We start from the raw sequence: 17,710 nt of genomic DNA on the forward strand, positions 1-17,710 counted from the left end.
CAACGTGCAAGTCCAACCAATGTATTTATGAACACTAAGAACCGTGATGTCAGGGGTTAGGTTATTGTGAATGAATGGGGACTTAGGCTTTACTGTCCAAAACCCAGCCGACTATTGTATAATGGCCACCCCTAATGTTTATTTCCTAGCTAAGGAGGATTGTTCACCCGAGCGCTTACACAGTTCCCTGTCAGTTTTGGCGCTCCGGTTTGGCGCAGGAGAGGCGCTTTCCCGGCCGCGTTCGGGCGGTGCTGTGCAGCCCCGGGCGCGGGCGGCCCGGAGCGCTGCCCCACCGCCGCCGGGCGCTCCGCGGGCGCGGTGCCGGCGCTGCCGGGGCGGGCCGGGCCGCTGTTGGCTGTTGCCATGGCTCCGGCAAGCCGGGGGAGCCCAATGAGCGCTCTGCGGCGGTGCCGAGGGGACCAGCCATTTTGCTTATGGAAAACAATGTGACATATTCTGCTGTGCTATACCGGGGAATAAACAACAATCCCGTCGGGGGACGCAGAAGAAACGGGCATATGAGTGAGTAATGCGGGCGGCAGAGCGGGCTCGCCAGCTGCCATTTTGACAGGCTGGCGGCTGCCGCTCCCGCCGCTGCTCGGGGGAGGTGGAATGCGGGGCGATAATGCTGCATATCTGCTGTCAGGCAGCGGAGCGGGGGTTTGTCGTGTGAAGGCAGGGCTCCTCCGCAGTGCCGTCTCGGCAGCTCGCTAGCCGCCGCTCGGAGCCCAGCCGGGATCCAGCGGTCGCCGCTGCCGCTCGGAGCGCGGCTGGCGCCGGGCGCGGCGCTGCCAGGAGCAGGTGTGCGGCTCGGCTCGGCTCGGCCCGGCCCGGCGCCGCTGCGGCTCCCGGGCTGCTCCCGCCGGGCCAGCTGCTGCCGCCGGAGTCGGCCACAAAAGGGAGCCGCTGTGCGCCTCGGCTGCTGCGGGAGAGGTACCTGGGCACGGGCTGGTGCGGGTCTGTGGCACAGCTGGGCACAAGTTGGGGCAGGAAACAAGCTTCTCTCGGTATCTGTGCCTTGGCTTTGGTCGGTGGCTGGCTTAGGGTGGTTGCTGGATTCATTGATCTGACTGCGTTGTCCTTAAACGTTTCGATGTGAGTGTTGTTCCATATGGTTGCTGATTCAGAAGGATGCTTCCAATAGATGATAATATTTTTAGTAGAGAATTCTACTAAAAGGCAAGGATTATATTTTTGTTTGGATTGCCATTGTGTTTTTTATTATCAGGATAGCGTGGGTGAAATAAAATATTACAGAACACATGAGCGTGTTTGCCTTACATCACGGAGTTCATCGCTAGTAGATTCCATGCATTGTGTTCAGCCTCAGTGTTAGATTTAAATTGTCCAACTGCTGCTGTGCAGTATGTAGGTCATAATAAAAAGCAGCTTTTTCACCAGCTTTCAATGGACTACATGCCCCAACGCTGTGGTTGATTAGTTTGTGGTACTTGTGCTGTTAAGAGTAGTGGTATTAAAGCCAGCTCACACCTCCTTTTTAAAGATATCGAACGTTCCGTGCTAGACAGAGCACAACACACCCATTGTGTCCCTCCGTTTGGCGTTCAATAAAAGGAAGGAAACGAGCGCTCCACATGGAGCACCAGCACGGTAATAGCGCAAGACGGTTGAACTTTTATTGAACAATCCCAGGGATTCTGAGATAATCTACTGAAGGTAGAGACAATAAAAACACCAGGACGTATATAAGGAACTAATAGGAATGGGAGAGGTCTTCTGATAGCGACTGTGTGTTAATGCTGGAGATTTTTCAGTGCAAAATGAATTGTTCTGAATAGTTATTAATCACAACACATTTGCTGTAGTTAAACCTAGGTCAATAAAACCTCAATCCCTCAGGACAGATAACGTTTCTATTTAAAGTAGCATTTTCTAACTACCAACTGTATTCTTATACATTAATACAATTTCTGAATTCTCTTATAATGTAATGCATTCGATTATTCTGAAAACTGATCTAAATATTCTGATTCACTTTGCATCCATAGAAAATAGGATGATATTTTGGTCTTAGGCCTTCTTTAATACTTATGTGGATTTAAGTCCCACTGAGATGAGCCATTTGTTTGGACAGTTGAGTGGGCATGAAATCAAGAATTTGAGGTCTGGTATCTTTATAGTTAAATTAGTAACCAGCACTCTGTAACTAGGAGCCAAATTCCAGTGTTGTTTCTGTATATATCCTGCAAAGGCATTTGAACAAGCATGATCAGCAACTATCCCCCAAGTGAGACATTGCATTTGGAAACAGCAGTATATAATTGAATTGCTACTATGTGTTCTCCCCATGAGAAAAGCTCCATCTTACTTGAACCATTTCAGGATTCTGTTTTTTGGTGAATGCACACACCAGCTTCTTTATGCCTCTGTGTGAGGGTCACACAGGGAGGGGTTGAGAGAACTGCCTTCATCTGTGATCTAGGAAGTGGAATGTGCCTTTACAGTGTGGACTGCATGAATATTTATGTTTGAGTCTGTAAGTATGAGGAAAATTATAACGAAGCAGAGCTAGTATTTAGGATGTTGGTAAGTCTTTAACAAAGAGGGAGATTTTGTTACAACAAGAAGAAACATGGATATAGCAGTATACAAAGTAAAGGATCTTGCAGTTCAAGGTGAATTGATTCTCACTGAGGATTCTTCTCACTATGAAGAATTTATGGTTTGAGGAAAACAAGTGAAGACTAACAATGACTAATCACTAAACAGTGTGCACCCATTAGGTGCTGATAGATGCATCTTATTAGTCAGTATTATTTAAACCAATGTGCTGTGCTCTTTCCATTTCTCCTTTTGTTATTTTTCTCGTATCGATTCCCAGCTTCCCTCTACTTCCTTACTGTCTCTTTGGCAACATCTGATCCCATCAGAGCTATTTGTAAATCAAATCGGTGACTGTCAGTAGTGGTCATGGAGGTACTGCAATAGAATCTGTGGTGGAGGAAGAATTTAAATGAATTAGAGGTAAGAAACAGCAACTAAGTAATGAGCGTATCCAGTGCAAACTAATTCCACATCATGTAAGTTTTAAAGGCCTAGAATTGGGTCACTGATGTAGAAATCAAATGGGCATGCATGGAGAGGGACATTTTTCCTCTCAAGATGATTTGAAGTGTATTTGTAAACAGAAGGTTTACAAGAAGACCTTGACAATAGTATGACTTAGGACAAATTGAAAAGTTTGGTATCAGAAATGGTAGCGTAGAGTTCTAGCTGAAGTCTGGAAGTTTTTCAGGTTTCAGTGGAGCCATGTTTTTTTCAAGAGGTGATTATGCATTATTGGAAAGCCTCTAGGTTATCCAAAGTCAGGCTCTCTCTTGGTCAGCAGAGATGTAAATAACATCAGCTGTCATGCTTTAACATTACAGTCGCTTCAAACATTTTTTAGACAGATGACCTTAGAAGGTGACTCTGGGTCCATGAGTTGCTCTTAGACAGAATACCAACAAAGCAAAACCAGGCAGATTAATCCTAAAATGCAGTGTCATAGTAGCAGGTGCAAACCCTAATAGAAATAAGAGACCAGGATGACCGAAGGAGCTAAAATGAAGTGGTAACAGCTTATTTGGTATGCTGCTTGTTTAAAATAATCAGGTTTGAGCAAACAGTGATAAGCATCAACCAATCATGGGGTGTGTAGGGCACAGTAACCTTATAAGAGCTAGTGTGGAAATGTGTTCTCTGTCCTCAGCCTGTGGACTCTTCTCAGAGTACTTACAGACATGACCAGCCTGTGAGCAGCAATACAGATGGGATGTGCCCAGGGCAGACACAGTTATCGAGTCAGGGTACGTTGTATGAGGTTACACTGTGAAATGGCTGAATGTCACTTCTGCACCAGAAGGATCAGGTATTGAATGTAGTACATCAATTATGTGGTTGTGTCTGAAATGCTCAGCCTCCATCAGATGTGACCTTGGAACAGTATTTCTGCTCTGGTGAGGCTGTCTGCACAAAAATAGAAATAAAAATTGTTAATTTCTACCTGTTTGTAAACTAGAATTGTACAAATGTATACTTTGTTGTTGTGTCCTACTGCTCTGATACCAGTCCTTTCTCATGTCCTTATTTCCTACTGGATTAAGCATGTTACTGTTGCCAGTCTGAATTTCCTTTCTTTACTGTTGTATGTAGCCTGTAGCTTCCTGTATGAGAGAGGACTGTGCCATAGATGCTCTGTGTTCATTTTTATTCAAATAGTCTTTTGCCAAAACACTTCCATGAAAAGACGCAAGCTGACCTTTCTGAAATTATGAAGCTTCTTAACATTTAAAAGCTAAACAAAAACTAGAAAGACTTTCAAAGGCACTGATGTAATGGAAAAGTTCATGTATGGGAGGGAAAAAGGAGAGAAGTACTTAAAAGGGCAGCATGTATCTTTGAGTAAAGGCATGCTAGATGACAACATTTTAGATCTACTCCTGCTTTCAGTGTTTTTGAAGCATGTAATGTGTTTTTCTGTTCAGATGTATTGTTCCATAACAGTGATACATCATAGCTAATGCTGCTGTGAAGTAGGAAATTCCAAAGGTGGACCCGTTTCTTCTGTTATTTCTAACTTCTTTCCCTAAATAGATTGATTTTTTTTTGGTCTTTCTGTACTGAATACAGATAGTGTTCTGACTCATCCACCCTTAAAAACCTCACCAACCACCATCAGGGGGTTGAATAGAACAGATGTGGTTCTGTGTTCTTAAGTAACCTGAGTAACATAGTGCACTTTAAAAGAGGTGATACTGAAGGTCCTGAGTCTCAAAGAATAGTGGGAAAAACACACTAAAAGGAAAAGCAAACATTCTTCATCTCAATTACTATGATCAAACTATACACCAAACTTTTTCATTAGCCTTTTCATAAAGCAGCTGTTAAATAATGCTGAGAGATAGAATAATGAAAGCTTTACTTCTTTTAAGGGTACTCATCTTGCATTTTATGTACAAGTATTGAAGCAGTGTACAGCTGAACTGTTTGTTTGGTACCTAAAGCTATCCTTAGTTTAGCAGCAGTGGCTTATCAACTAAATTTGTCCACAAGCATATTAGCTTTTTTTTTTTTTTTGCTTCTTCAGGACCCAAAAGAATATGCAGGAATGCATGATGAAACCAAATGGAAATGGAGTCAATAACTGCAGTTCTCACAGCTGAAAATCAGATTCATTGAAGTTTATGAAAATAGTAAAATGCATTGATTTCTAAGGGTTGCATTTGGTTGTAGGATCATGAGTTATGCTAATCAGAAATCAGTAGTTGTGACTGAAAGTCAAAATAGGTGGAAGGGTCTTTGTGGTTTTTCAAACAGTTTAAGAACAACATGTCTAGTTTCTTGATGTGTTGTTGGTTTTGTGGTTTGTTTTTTTTTTTTTGGGGGGGGGTTTATTTGGTTGGTTTTTTGTTTTTTTTTTTTATTTTATTTTCTGAACAGCACCAATAGGTGAAATCCCAGTTCAGGCAGCGAGGCTGAAAGGTGACTGTAACCCTTCCTAAGAGGCTTAGGTTGGATGGTGTAGTCTGTGATTAGAAGGGGTAGGGGCTGTGTCAAGAGCAGGACAGCCACAGTGTGTTCTTCCCAGAGTGATGCCATGTTTTATGTTCAGGCTAATTAACCATAGCCTGAACACAGAGCTTCATCCCCACAGTGTACCTTGAGTGCTGTAGTGTTTCATAAGCCACATATCTCTCACTGGGATTAACTTGCTGAAAGCCAATGCTTTGTCAGAGTTCAGTTTTAGCAAATAGTGGGGTGGGGGAGGCTATCCAAGATTCAGTTATCTGGATCAATTCTGATGTCTGAAGAATGCATGAACTAGAAATTACATGTTACTGCCGAGGGTCTCTGTGCATATGAACAGTATTTTCACTACTTGAAGTGACTACAAGTGAAAAGTAGTGATTCAGGCAATAGAACAAAGCATGGGTTAGATAGAGTGCTTTGACTGTTGTTTTTCTTTTAATGTTCATTTTTAGAAATTAGACATGACTATAAAATAAAAAAATATCTTCATTTTTTTAAACATAAATAAATATGTATGAACATTTATAAAAACAAATGTAATCTGACATGTTGGCATCAAGCAGGTGCAAAATGACATTTTTAAGGTACTAAACGTCTGTTTCTCGCTGATTTTTGTGTCCATTTGAGAACTTCAGATTCTCTTATCTGTTGACATGAGAGCTCTTTTTGTATGTTGCACTATGATAAATAAGGAAGAGTAAATAATTGGAATGAGGCAATTATTGATGGGTGAGAATTACAAAAAAATTGTATTTCATGAAGGTTATTTAGTAAATCTCCAGCACAGGATGTTTTGCTCTGTCCAATAAAGCAACCATCACGGACCTTCATAAGGAGTGGATTAATGGATTAGATGGCCCAAGTTTGTTGGTATTTCAACTGCTGTTGGCAAACATCATATGTGTTTTGAATTTCAGACTCTTTCAGCTTTTGAGGCAACTCTAAATTTTAGGGATTGGCCTAGGTGAAGTATCCAAGAAATAATTCCCTTTTGAACACACAGGTCACACTACTGACTTTTGTGTATTTTGTGCTTTGCGCTTGTTAAAATCTTACACAATTATTGTCTGATTTAGGCATCAACCTTGTACTTTTTCTTTCTTCCCACTAACAGGAAAGATTTTAAAGAAAACCAAGCAGTAGCAACCCAAAGGGGTGCCAGTACAAAACAGTGGTTATGTTTCATTTAATTCATATATTGATCAGGTACATCACACTGCTCCTTCTAGCCAGTTATGCAGTTACACATTTTAATAAGCAAATCCTGACAGAAGACAGCAGTTGCCAGCACAAATTTAATTTAATTAAGTTTCTAGTGAATTTCTAATGAACAGGGAACTCTAAGCAGTGACATTCTCCAGATAATCAAATTCATGGTAATTGCAGTTTTTCTTTTGGAGAAATCTGTATTTGTTAGGAATCTGAAGGAAATAATTATTTCAGTGTGACTGATGCAATCAAATGGTTTACTTTGAGTAAGTAAAATATAAAAGAGGCTAATCAAATGAAGTGCTACTGTATGAGAGCAAAACGAAAGGGTGACAGGTTTGACAGTAGAATAAAGACCAAACCAAAGGCTTTGTTTTGACATACATGCAGATAATCAGGCAAATTCGAGTCTTTTAAGAGACCTCTTCTATAAGGGTCACTTTACAGATACGGATCATGTAATCTGAGCCTTGCAGATTATCATTCTACTTCTAAACAAGTACAAGAGAGAGGTTTTTAATTCCTTATTTGCATAGCTGTAGATTTACACATTCACATGTTTTTGCCATTGGCATTTGATTCACAGATGACTGATTTATGGTCTTGAGCAAAGGCCAAATTCAGGACACACTTTTAACTGTCAGGACTGCAAACTCTACAAAATTTGTTTGGAAGCCAGCACCTGTTGTAATTAATACATACAAAGCAGTAGGAGGATCCCTTCCAGCTTGAGGAAATACTTTATGAGCAAAGCAATAATAATTACAGAGATGGTATGCTAAATTAATTCAGGTGTGAATTTGTTTTTTGTAGTATTTAGTGGTGTAATTGTCTTAAACATAATTCTCTAAAATCAGTCACTGCTTAGATAAAAAACACAAATGAAAATAAACATGTCAGTAGGAGCTACAGAAAGTACAGCAGGGTCAAGTTCTCTTTGCAATATGTGCTGAACATGAAAGATGGGGCGGGCTTGATGCAAAGGTAAACTGAAAAGCAGGTTTATTAACACATGGCTTTGACCTCTGCTTGACTCCAACACCAGTGGTTTTCTCGATTTCCTGTAGCAGAAATGAAAATAGAAAGGGTGTCTGAGGAAGAAGCAAACTGTAGCTTTGTAGATGAACTTGGGAAGTGTTCTTATGATAAAAGATTACTGCTGCTTATGAGTGGATGAAATGTATGTGGGGAAATTTGAGCAGAATCTGTAAAGAGACTTCTGGGAGTTGCAAGAGGAGACAGGAAGAGAATTACAAAAGTGCTTGAAAGGGAAAAGACAGATATAATTGCTGCAGTGACAAGACAAGGAGCCATCTATATGTGCCCTCTATTCTGGGGCAGGGACAGCCACAGTGGCTTCAAAGAAAAACAAAATTAGACTGGTCTCATGGGGTGCATCTTGCATAGATCAGAACATGTTACTTAAAACCCTGGGTTCAGATACTGTAGTTAAATTGTGTGTTGACAAGAGGCCTAAACAATAGCATTCCTCATGGGGGGACAAAAACAAAATTAGAAATCAGATTTCAAAAGTGCTGTGCAGAAGTCAGTCCTCTCAGGAAAAGCTACAACACACACTCAGAGCAAAGGGGAAACAAGTGTGAAGAAACATGAGCCACTTCCTTGAGAAGTTCACACACCTGAGCATTCAAGGTGGTTTTTTTTGGGTTTTTATTAAAAGCAAACAAACAAAAAGTCATGTTTGCATTCTAGTCAAATCTCCAGCCTATAGACAGTGTGCCGGGGCAAGCTACAGATTTCATTTTTTAAATTGATTTTTAGTCTTCATCTGCACACATAGAACTCCAATTGAAATTTTCAGATTTGAAAACAAATTGATCTGCTTCTGTGGTTTTTTTTTTTTCTTTCTGTAGTATTTTATTCTTGGGAGACCCAAATGAATGAGTGCCATCCCTTTACAAGTGCTTTAGATGAAACATTGGAAGCCTACATTTTCAATGTGATTACCCATTATGGAAATGGGATTCTCTCTAGCTGTCCTGCACCAGCAGTGGAATAATGCAGTTTTGAGGGTGAGATCAGGTGGTAGGGAGCTCTAATTTCTGTCTCTTGGTTTTGCACCAAGTTGTTTTAACTGGGGCAAAGTCTGTTAGAATGTTACTGGGGTAATTCATGTGTTTTACTTTGTACACAAGTGTATTAGGGCTGCAAATGTCTCTATGGAAAATGTCCATTTCTCAATGTGTTACTTGGTTTTAAAATTATGAGCTGAGCTGGAGCTTGGAGGTGGCTTGAGTTCAAACATGACTGGAAAGAATAATTATATTGCAAGCTTTCTTGTGTGTAGTCCTGTCAAATCTATGTAATTGTCCTGTCATCTTCAGTATTGTGTATATTGTATTTAGACTTCTATGGACTTTATCCTCCAGTAGGTTTGGGAACAGCTTCTCTTTATGGTCATTAAAACTGTGGGGGTTTTTCTGAACTAACTGCAGATAAGACTGTGAAAATTTCGCATTCAATACCTAAAACTGTCAAAACAATCTAATAATATATGTAATTTAAAACTTCATAAAAGAAACCACTTCTTTTGAATTCTGGACTTATTTTCTCTGGTGAGGACATGTGGATGTTTTTACTTTCTTAAAGAACTAAAAGGATTTTTAGCTTTGCTTTGCCCAGAAGCAGATAACTTTTTTTAATTAACTTTTTTAGGGGTAGGTTTGTAACTATACTCAGGTGTCTACCCTTTTTTGTGGGTACAATAAACAATTGTAGAATTTTTACCATTACATTTGCAAAACTGTGAAATCTAACTTGTTGTTTCTCATAATCCTAAATTAGTATCTTAAGCTGTTAAGCGCTGAAATGATGATTCAAGTTTGGCCTTGTAAGAATCCTGTCTGAATAATATTTTTAAAAGCAAGGGCATGACTTCAAGGCAGTTGTTCTTCCGTGACTTACTTTAAATCTGGGTGTTTTCTTTACCAAGACATACTCTAAACAAGGAACTTAGAATTCATTTAAATTTTTGTTGGAAGAGCGCAGAGAGGAATTTAGCAAAATGACGCTTACAAATGATATTATTATAGACTTTGGTATTTTTGAAAGCTCTTATTGATGTTTTCTCTCTTTAAATGCAATGGTAGGAATCCTTCCTGAATTAATTAAAAGTAGCTACAGTAAATGTGCGCTTTTAAAATACCATTGAAAAGGCCTTAGCATCTAGATTTTTGCTATTCTAGCTTTAGGTTCAGCCCAAGTGCCTGTAAATTTCTTTTGAAGAATACTGGAAAGATTTATCTAAAAGATGAAAAAAAAGTGTTGCACTTGTGTTTATTTGTGTCCCTTGATATGATGATTTTCTGATTGTCATTACTTACATCAGCATTTAAGTCCTTCTATCATTAGTAAGATTTGGGCTGAAAAGGTTGGCACCATCTTGAATGAACCTGCTAACCTTATTTACAGTGTGTTTATTACTGGAAATAGCTTCACATGTTTATATACACAAATTTTACCATATTTTGGGGAAGTTCTGTTAGATAAACAGTCCTGCCTCTTAAAACTTGATGAACATCAGAAGTTATGTTCAAACTGTGAATTTCTACTTGGAGTCCTGCAGGTGCTAACCAGATTTTCAATCTGAGGTCAGTGCAATTGTGATGTTTTTTCACCTTAAACTTTCTGTGCTGTCTGTATCAGACACGCCTGTGAGTTTGAAATGTCACCATCCAAACCAGGCTAAGCGGTCACTAGCTTCATGAGGAGGAATCAGGAAATAGAGATGTCTTTGTGTTGTCATTTCAAAGGCAGCAATGTTTCAATGCTGCATCATAAAAAGATTTTGTGTGTTGACTTTTTAGGTGTGGATCACATAAACGTTAGCATAGAGGTTTGATTTCTTTTTTTTTTTTTTTACATATTTCAATGCTATTTGTCTTTTTGAAAGCACTATTAAAATTATTTGAACTGCTCAACTTCTGGACAGTTTAGACTTTGATCTTAATTCATGTGTTTCTAGTTCATGCCACCCATCTATCATAAGCTGATTTTGTTATAAATAACCAAAAGCTGTACAGACACTATGTAAAACTATTAGTGATTTTCCCCCTCTCTTGTTGCCCTCTGGTTTCAAACTCTAGTCTTCAGATAACTGTCAATCATATGTAATTTTTTTTCACCCTGCTGATCAGAATGTAAAGGCTGACAAAAAATGTCATCAAATGCTTTTCCAGTGTTCTCCTTTTGAGCAATTTGTTTAATTGCTGCAGGAATCAAAATGTGCCTGAGCTTAAATTTTAAGTCAATGGGTTCAAAGCAGAAGGCAAGGCAAACAGAACACAAACAGCTTAATGTGTTTTTGGACACTAAATTTGTAATAATTAAACTTCTGCTAAGATATGTCTGCTGTCTACTTTTAATGCCTTTATATACAAGACTGCAATTTGACAACTTTTTTATCTGTACCATCTCTTTTGGGAACTAAGATAGAAAACTGTGTGGTTAGCTATTCTGTATATATTTTTATAGAGAAAGTTTATCTTTCAACTTCTCAATTTTGTTTTTCCATTTAGGTTAAGTTTTCAAGCAGAGGATACCACAAGTCACTGACTTCATCCGTCAGGTTTTTTAAGTGCAAATGTGCACAACTCTGTTGCTGCTGGTAGTGATCATTGTCTAAGGGTAAAAACTGAAATTTTCTGTTTTGTTTTGAACAGTCATTTCATCAAGCTGGTGAGCAGTAAACAGCCCTGAGGGGAAAGAAGGGTCTTTTGAGCTGTTATTACTAATAGGCAGAGGAATTTGAAAAACAGAGGATGTTAAAGTTCTGAGGAAGTAAACAATTTCTAGGAAGGGAAATCCACCTTTCCAAGAGAGGAAACTACCTAGTAGGTGTAAAACTTTATGGATACAAAAAAACCCATATACTGCAGATTATGTTACCTTTGACTTCAGTTCTCACCCATCTTCTGAGCCCCTCTCCCAACCTTCTTTTGTGCAACTTCAGCCACCTTAGATTTATGGTATGACACAGGTGCTCATTCCTCTACCCAACATGCAGAATATGTACAATCGTGTTGTTCCAGCTTTCAGTTTGTGGCTGTTTAAGAATATTTTTAAGGATCTTTTCTCTCCCCTTTTCTGGGAGGCACTGGCCTTTGTCATATGAGTTGGGGTCTCTTTAATGGCCTAATTTTCCTAAGGAGTGTACACTGCATCTCATAAAATGTGTAGTCATACTGGCTACTAAAAACAGAGGTAGCAAAGTCTTGTTTTGGAGTTGTGTCTGTAGATTGTCTTCCTTGTGGAAGAATTTTTCCATTCAGGGAGAAAGTTTGCAGTGGAAAATATGGCTGCAGTTTGGAATTCTTTATTACTGATGTTCGCTGATCAGCAGTGGAAGCTTACTGATGGAGAAGAATTAGGAAATTTCTAAAAACTCTTAAAGTAATGTCACCATGGTGACTATGCTCTTATTTTCTCTGTTATTTGCCACTTAAATGAGAGTTAAATTCTGTTAGCTGAAAAATTAGTTCTGACCTATAGATAATTCAACCCAGAGCAATTAACTGGCAGCACAACTGTAACATCCTGCATTGCCTTGAGTACAGCAGATATCAAATTGACTTTCCTGAGCTAGGAAAAGCATCAATGTAGTTCAAACAAATGTTTCAAACTAATAGCCTGTTCTGCAATTAATAGTTCTGTAAAGAACACAAACAGCAAACAAAAACTGTGAAAGAGCTCTCATTTTCACTTAGCTGGAGCAGTACATGATAGATGACTACATTATCATGTGCCTCTATTAACAAGAAAAAACAAACACAAGCTCAGCACTGATTTCCTGAGCCATTCTCCACTGGCAGGTGTTGGTATCATGCTTTGACTTTGCCTTTGGGAGCTGTAAAACTTCCTGGAAACCTTTCCTGCAGCTCCTTTCCCTCCAAGCTACTGTATGAGGACTTGTCAAATCTTTGGGGAAATTATGATCTTCAGGAACAAAGAGATTTGAACAGGAAGGGGTCAGTTTTCTGTTTTAGGAGCTTCCTGTTGTGTGCTGCACCATACTGCAGCAAGGAGTTTTTTGGTGGGGAGCAGGAGCAGCTTGGTGGGCTCAGACATTCTGGCAGCACCTTTTCTTGCTGATAAGCAGCACGAAGGTGGACAAAGGTGGAGGCAGTGTAGCTGCAAGTAGGTTCAGTCTGCTGGTGTCATGTACCTGAGCTCTTGAAATAGCTACGTTCTTTGCAGCCTGAAGGACTGATAATTGTCATGATTATGTGAAATTGGGAGCAGCAAAGAAAGAGTTTGCCAAAGCAATTCGTGTCTTTGTGAGCTTTGTCTGACTTCAGCTATTCCTATTATGTCAATATTGTATGCTGCCATTAGAGGTGGGAAACATAAATACAAATGTTGGGTTGCTGAAAAACAGATATTGCCTTTGAAATCAGACTAATGGGGGGGAAAAGAAAGAGATATCAGAAAAATACTAGACTCTGGTAGTATTACTTTCTATTCTAAAATGCTGAAGAATTATCTCATTAGGTTGTGTTTTCAGATGGTGGATCGTAGTAGTAAAATGAATAAACTGACTAAAGACCACTGATGTAAAGATGGTTCTCTACGCTGTTGTTTGACTCGTAATGAGAGGTTTTGTACTCATTTGAGGTGAGAAGTGCTAAGGTTCAGTGCCTGAAAGCTTCTGCTGCAGCAGCTCAGCTGCTTCCTACCTTCTATGCTATGAGTAGCAGAAAACATTAAAATTACTTAATTGGTAAAGCTAAGGACTGTTTTTCATGTAGGTCCCTTGTTTTTTCATTACTAGCCTGGCAGCTTAGCAAATTGGCAGAAAACCATTGTGTTAATTATTGAGAAGCCTAAATTCCTTTGTGGATTTAGTCATGGTAATTGGAATAGAAGCTCAGTAGAGAGTGCGGAGGTGTAAAGCTGGCCTGGCCATAATCTGGTGGTTAAAGAAAAAGCAGAATGGTGTTAGGCCATGTGTGCTCTGTAACATAAGTCTTTGCGGAGCGGAAGGAAGGATTTGGGACTCCTGTGTTACTTCTGTGGATTTCTTTTTCCCTTACATGCACCAGCAGCTTGAGAGTGCCAGCTGCACACAGGATAATGGCCCCAGAGCCTGGTGATGGCAGGTCTCCCTTGAGAAGTGAGCAGTTTCATCCATAGATAACTCTGGAAAGGTGCTAATGTTTCAGAGTATATTGCTCTGCTGTAAATATTTCAGAGTGACTGAAGGCAGTTGCTCAAACTTTCCTTTCTCCCAGGTAATTTTTTTCTTTCTTAAGCTTATCAGAGACAGTGCAGTTCTTGCTCTGTGAGCCACATCAAGTGTGTGATTACTCTGTGAAAGAGGCCAGTGTCCTCAAAAGACCAGACAATAGCATGACGTTTGGTATTGTGTCACGGAAGTGGGAGATGTGACTGTAAATCCTTCTGGAAGTTTAATCCAGGTTTTCCATATCCGTGGCAGGTGTTCTAATGTCCATCACTACAGTGTTTTTAAAAATATCCTGGTGGCATAAATTCATCTTCCATGGAGTGGAAAAAACCTGAGAACGTCTTTTGGATGCTTGTGCCTCAGATTTAAGATTGACAAAACACAAGGTTGTACAGGACAGATGTCACCAAAGTTGTTTCATCAAGGCAAGGCATCACTTGCTTGGTTCAGGAGAAGAATTTTAGCTAACTGTTAAAAGACAAACAGATGCTTAGAAATTTGGATATATATATATAAAATGAGTATTTTAGAAATTGTCCCTTTTCATGTGGGCTCAAAAGACCCTGTTACTTGCATTGGTAAATCACAGATTGGGAGTCCTAGCATATATACATTTCTGAGGTTTAGGCCATTAGGAAAACTCCACTCTGTAATGCCCTCAGCAGCCTCCCAAAAAGCAACCACAGTCTTACACAAGAGTTAAGCACAGTCTAGCAGAAAACAGACCTGAAGGACAAATAACTTTGTACCAAGTTCTTGAAACAATGGCCTAGCAATGTATATTAAGAGTGAGATTAACAATAAGCTTCTGTTCCCCGTTTCCTGAAAAGGCCTTCTCATATTTATTTTCCTGTTCATTTTTAACTGTTTGCTCTTGGAACAGAGGAAGTTAGTTTTACTAGCAAAGTAGGCAGGCATATTATCCTGTTGGTCCAGTTTCAGAATGATAGCTGCAGTGGCTGTAGTCATTTTTCACATCATTATGAGAGCAGTTGCGTGGTTTGCACCCAGTTATATGGAATTGACTAAAGTATTGGAATTGGTTCTAACAGGTGACTAAGAGCCTTTAAATATTTAGGTAATGTGCTTTCAATAGTTGGAGGGGTTTAAATGCCTGTGATTTCACTTCAAAGTTGAGACTATCCTTACATTTTAATGTAGTTATTTGGTGCTGATTTAAAGGTATAATAATAATATTTTTAGTGGATTCTATGTGATATAATGGTATTATTGAACATCTTAAAAATTATAACATAGCTGTTTATTATAACTGTAAAATATCTTACAAAAATCTAAAGTCAAAAATGAGAACTCAATATAGCTAAAGACATTTGGTGTCTTAAAGAGAATGCAGGTCTGCTGTTCTGCAAAACAACAGCAGAGTCAACTCTTCATGAACCACATGCCATTTTGCAGGCCAGTTCATGTTAATAATGTGAGAGTGTGATTCTTTCTACTTGCTGTCTTGATCCATGTCTTTCATGTGTGTGAGTTATCTGTAGAACACTTCTGTACAAATTCAGAAAGCTGCTTTGATGCTTTGTTTGAGTGTGGGCATCCCTGGCACTAAGTTCAGGTAACACACGTTCATGCATTTTTACTCACATCCCATTATACAGGATTAGCCACAAATAATGTTGTATATGACCTATGTGTAGCAAGGTATTCCATCCTGTCCAGGACCATGGCCACCCTTCTTCATAGCTCCATTACTTTCCAGCAGTGGGGGCTACTGAAACACACATGACATTGAAAAAAAAGTCTTCCTTTAAGATCCTTCAAGTTCCTATATGTCTAAAACACTTATGAGGCTAGGTGAAGTCCAGGACAAAGCATGTGATCCATAGATTTCCTTCTGTATATTTTTTTTTCCTGCACTCTAAAAAACACTCATTTCAGAGATTGAGATGATCAGTTCTATGAATGAACACTCTCAAGGGAGACTTCTGAAAACAGAGTATGTCTATTTTGCTTCCATTCTCTAACATTAAATTCATTTGATTTCTCTAACATTAAATTCATTTAATGTTAGCTGTCACAGTTCAGATGAAATTGAAGAAACATGGTTATTTGGAAAAAATGAACAGATTAAAGAAATCATATCCAAACTCCTCATTTCTTCCTGAGGCAGGTAGCATGCAATTCATTTAGACATACTACTTGAACATATGGCACTAATCTTAAAGTATATTAATAGAAGAATGTATAGAATAATACAAGGAAAAGGAGTCATTACACCTACAGTGTTCACCTGCTTATCTTGAAATGTACAGGGACACTTCTCATAAGGATTATTCTCCTTCAGCCCTTCCATATGAAACTTCAGTGGCTCAACTGTGTTTAAAAGGCTAGGCTTAGAAAAATCAAGATTTCCTTTATGTGAATCTGTACAGTGAAGCAGGTATGCAAATTTTGTCTTTCATTATTTTGAACAACCTTCTGGATCTCTTACCTATCATGATTCTTTCCTCTGGTTTATGGAAATCCCGGTAGTGTCTGTCCTGTAGTTTTGTGGTAAAATGATGGTCTTAAACTAGACATCAGGAATGAAGTAGCAATAATGATTTATTTAATAGGTTGGTATTTAGAGTTTGTGGATTTTGTTGTAGCTCCTGTTAACTGCTGTAACACTAAGAATAGCTGAGATTGAATGGAAAGGCTGCTTTTGAGCTAACACAGAAGGAATTTGTGCTATATTTTTATATTTAGCAGCTTTTTTGTTATTGCTTTAAGTGTTCTATAGCTAATGATTTCTATGCAAGTCTTCAGGAGAAAATGTGCTTTTATTATTTGTTTATAACAATGAGCATTGCTTTACTCATTTAACAGTTAAATAAATAGCTTGTGTCTGGCATCCTGTTTCATGTGTCCATATAACTTCCAAACAGCTACTGTTCATTAATAAATCAAGAAATGAAGACGTTCTAAAATGTTATCAAATGATTGTGCTTAAGTAGATGTGACTGGAAATGTAGCAGATATTGAAACATTTTGCAATCTTACCGCACCAACCTGTTTTAGGTTTTGAGCTGTGAGAGTAACTGTGTCATAACTTTTCCTTGAACAAAAGTAACAAAATTTTTCAATGGCAGTACCTTACAGTGTGATGATGTTTGAGATCTTTTTCTGAGGAAGCAAAACCAAGAATTGCTGAGATATACAGAGGGAAGTTATAGAGAGGGATATGATGGAAGCTTTCTCCTCTACCAGATGAGGCTGCAAAAAATTAAACAGTGATAATTTTGCACTGACTCAGTTTATCTGTGTTTTCTTAGACCTCAAAGTAATTAGCTTTTATGTACTCAGTAAGATGTTCAGAGTCTTTTCTTAGAGTCATTACTTTGTATTTATACTTTCTATTTCCCAGTATTTTTACATTATGGGAGGGTAAGTTGGTTGGTTGGCAACGTGACAGAGGAGGACAGGAAGATATTTATCATGTCAGTGAATGGCCCTGGTCAAAAAAAATGGAATTCCAGCAGCTTCAGGTCACTAGGCTTCCAGAATAGTACTGTTCTGAAACGGGAAACTTGAGATGCAGACTAGAAACCAACCACTGGCTTCGGTCTTGGTATGCTGATTTGTCCTGTCCTTGGATGTGCATACCAGTCAGATATGATATGACTTTAATGCAAATAGAATTACTCCCAGCTCAGATGAAATGTTGTGTAGAGAAGGCAAAATATCTTCAGAGATAACCAAACTCAAAAGGTGTTCTTCACATTGAAAAAAATCCATGGTGGTTCATTGTCTGAGCTAGTTATA

The 17,710-nt window shown here is 38.9% G+C and overlaps 1 protein-coding gene across 4 annotated transcripts in view; it reads left to right on the top strand.

The window, feature by feature from the left end:
- Positions 1 to 295: 295 nt before the first annotated feature.
- The window catches only part of SORBS2 (sorbin and SH3 domain containing 2), a gene marked incomplete at its 5' end in the record, with an annotated part of 144,475 nt that continues 127,060 nt past the window's right edge, over positions 296 to 17,710 (top strand). Inside the window, one exon of one of the 4 annotated variants that reach the window (XM_084205049.1) lies at positions 296 to 522. The remainder of the gene's footprint in view (positions 523 to 17,710) is intronic. The other 3 variants (XM_084205056.1, XM_084205057.1, XM_084205052.1) reach the window with 3 other exon arrangements.

The sequence above is a fragment of the Fringilla coelebs genome, assembly GCF_963513975.1.
Source record: "Fringilla coelebs genome assembly, chromosome: 4".
Taxonomy (NCBI): Eukaryota; Metazoa; Chordata; class Aves; order Passeriformes; family Fringillidae; genus Fringilla; species Fringilla coelebs.